This window comes from Drosophila biarmipes, chromosome 2L, assembly GCF_025231255.1.
Source record: "Drosophila biarmipes strain raj3 chromosome 2L, RU_DBia_V1.1, whole genome shotgun sequence".
Classification (NCBI taxonomy): domain Eukaryota; kingdom Metazoa; phylum Arthropoda; class Insecta; order Diptera; family Drosophilidae; genus Drosophila; species Drosophila biarmipes.
The window spans coordinates 1,298,159-1,302,090 of NC_066612.1; positions in this window are offsets into that span (position 1 = coordinate 1,298,159).

Below are 3,932 nucleotides of genomic sequence, written 5' to 3' on the forward strand. Positions count from 1 at the left end.
AAACGTTAGCAATAATTTACGCTCTTAGAAGATTTAGAATTTATGTGCAGGGCAGACGATTTAGAATAGTCACAGACTGTAACTCACTGACGTTGACGTTAAACAGAATTGAGTTAAACCCTCGTATTGCACGGTGGGCATTAGAATTGCTAGAGTATGACTTTGAATTAGTCCATAAATCGGGAAAACTTATGCAACACGTTGACGCTTTAAGTAGAAATACACACATAATGGTGGTTGAAACGAATAGCTTTGAAGATAATTTAATTATTTGTCAAGCGAAAGATGAAAAATTAAAAGATGTCAGAAAAAGGTTAGAAAATGAGGAAGATAAAATGTTTGAGATGAGGAATGGAGTTATATATAGAAAGTCGAATAATGGAAAGCTGTTATTTTGTGTTCCAGAAGAAATGGAGGAAAAGATATTATACAAATATCACAATGAATTAGGTCATTTAGGAAGAGATAAAGTTATGGACGCAATTCTTAGATCATATTGGTTTTCGAATATGAAAGAAAAAGTGGTTAGACATATTGAAAATTGTATAAGATGTGTAGCATATTCGCCAAAGTCAGGGAAAGGGGAAGGACTGTTGCACAGTATACCAAAAGGAAATGTGCCATTTGAAATTATACATATTGATCATTATGGACCGGTTGATAATGGAAGAGCAAAGAAACATCTCTTTGTGGTTATAGACGGATTTACTAAATATGTTAGGTTATACGCAACAAAAACGACGAACACAAAGGAAGTTATTATAGCATTGAAAGACTACTTTACTTACAGCAGGCCAACTTGTATAGTTTCGGATAGGGGAAGCTGTTTTACGTCGGAAGATTTTGGAAAATTTATGGAAGAATGTAATATTAAACATGTCAAAATTGCGACTGGGTCACCTCAAGCGAATGGTCAAGTAGAAAGGATTAATAGAATTGTGGGACCAATGATAGCTAAGTTAGCAGATCCAGAAGAGAAAATTCATTGGGACACAGTTGTGGAAGATGTTGAGTTTTCATTGAACAACACGAAGCAAAGAAGCATAGCACAAATGCCAAGTAAAATGTTGTTTGGAATCGAGCAGAAAGGAAAAGTTATTGATGAATTGAGACAAAAGTTAGAAGAATTAGATAATGTTAGTGATGTTAGAGATTTAGACAAAATTAGAAAAGATGGTTCAGAAGCGCAAAGAAAATTACAAAAAGACAACGAACAGAGATATAATGAAAAAAGAACAAAGAGTTCGGAGTACAAAGTAGGAGACTATATCATGGTAAAAAATTTTGATAGCTCAGTAGGAGTCGCAAGAAAGCTAATACCTAAACACAAGGGCCCTTATGTTATAGATAAAGTTTTGAGGAATGATAGATACTTAATAAAAGATGTTGAAGGTTTTCAATTATCGCGTTGCCCTTATCAAGGTGTCTGGAGTAGCCAAAATATTAAGCATTGGATTGGAAAACGAAAATAAAGTTGTGAATATATCTAAGAATTTGTAAATACAAAACTAAATTATAGAAACTAAGATAAATATAAGCAAAAAAAAAAATTAATTGTAAATTAACACAAGATCAGGGGATCTTAAAATGTCAGGACGGCCGAATTGTAGCAGGATTGCTACGTCGTAGTATGTATGTATGTGTATGTTATTGTATTCCTTCTAGATCAGTCGTGTAAGTTCTAAGAATAAGTTGTTGTTGTTGTTGTTGTACGATGCCGCTCACTGTTCTCTAACTCTCTCTCTCAATCTCATCGCTCTCACACTCTCTCAGTGAATCGGGGGTTGATGCGGATCGTGAGCTGAGAGTGAGAGGAGTTGAACGCCGACCGTGATCCTGAACAGACCAAATTAAATTAAATAAAAGAAAAGACTAGAAGTCATATTTGTGTTGGTGTTTAACTTCAGGGGAATACGTTATACCCCTACAAATCTCCAATAATTTTCTTTTTTTTTGTCTCAGTGCACCCCACTGTTATTTCCACATTGTCGTTGTCGTTGTAGGTGTCCTCGGCACATTAGCGACATTTACACGTCGCAGCAATTTCAAACAGCAGCCGACCGGGCTCATTCCCTAGACCGTCGACCCTTCCCCCAGACCTTAACCCCTGTAGCGCCGCTTTGATATGGCATACACCCCCAGCATGCAGTCAGTCATAATCATTTTCATTGTCAACATTTTGCCGACACATGACAAACAGCAAACGAGAAAAAGTTGTTTTTATTTTGTGTGTCATCTTTTTAAGATTGCTCATTAGAAGCAATTAGCCGGGTCGAAAAAAGCGAAAATGGGGGTGGAAAAAGTTAGTGGCCGTTTTCATTTAAATTGTATATTTACAAGCATGCAAATTTGATTGCCACTTTCAGCAATTTTCGCACTTTTCATTTGGTTGAATTAAATTTGCAGCAGCTGCTGGGCAAAAGGTGGGTGGGCGACGGGAGGGGCTAACCAACAATGACAATGACCACTTGTCGTTGGCAAACATTTGCCAAAATGACCGCAGTGACCGAATGAAGGCGCAACCAAAAAAATTAAAAGTGTTATATTTAAAATGATACACAGAATCGTGTTGCAGATATTTTGGAAGTAGCAGCAGTTCATTTAAAATTGTTTGAATAAATTAAAGTGTAAAAGACTTGATAACTAGGCTTCAACTTGCCGAATAATATATATTCACTTTATTTGGCAATATTTTAATTGTAGGCTCCAATCAATTGGATTAACTGATTCCAGTATTCAAGTGGTGCCGCCTAATTTGGCGGACAGGTGAAAGTTTTGGTGGGTAAACCGCTTCTCACGCCGTTTTGCCGGCAGAATGGTTTTTATGTAAATTTAGTCATTTGCCACCGCATTCACACACACAAATGGCCAGTGGCCACGCCCCCCGGGACTAACGCTAGAAACTAGAATTTGCATTTAAATCTCATTAGTTTATAATGGTTTCAGGTTCTCTAGGTTTTTTGTTTGGCTGTTTTGGTTGTTTGTTCTGAAACTGACAACTTTGCGCTTGCTCCTGTTTTTAGTGTGCCATTTCCGGCGGAAACCGCAGATGACACCCCTTTCCCTCTCCCTTCCCCTCTCCGCGCACCTGCCATAATTGTAGGGAGTGCACTGGATGTGTAGCCATTTTGTTTTGTATTTATTTAATGAAATTGCATGCGGAACATATGTTGCACACGCACACGAACGCGAAAAACCAGGGGACAACGTATATCGTAGCATACTTTCCAGCTGAGGGCTGCTCTTGACTTCTAATGACTTTATTGCGCATTTGTTAGCTGTTATTGCCCTTAGCAATTGTTTATTGTACCTTCCACTCATTTTTATTGGGTACATTGAGTGTGTGAATTTTGTTTGAATAATTTTTTCGGGTAATACATATTGTTTTGGTGGAATATGAACCACTGTTTTATAAATAAGAACAATTCGCAATGATTTTTTAAATGATGGTGTGCTCTATTCGAAGGTGGACTAGTTTGCCCAGATCAACACTTAATCTCTCAGATTACCAAACAACAAGTTGCTTGTTACTCTGGCATATTTTCAATTAGAGCTCAGCTTTTAATTTCATATTTCAAACTTCATGGTCAGAAGTGGAAAAAATGTTCTTTACCTTATGGTAAATATTACCTTGAATTACTAGAAATCATGCAAATATACTCTCCCATGATATTTCATACAATAATCGTAACAACATCCACATCATGTTTGCTACCATAAAGGTCATCCGGCAGTCTTTATGTGTCACCTGCTCGCATTCCTCGCATCGCATTGCTGCCTGAATATTTTAACATAATTGCCATGTAAGCGAAATGTACAACTTTTATTGTTGTTGTGGCGGTGGCTCTAGCCTTTTTATATTTTTAGGCCAATTTATGTGTGCCGCCGCCAGTGGCATATGAATATGCGGCATTGTTTACGGGCTTAATTTG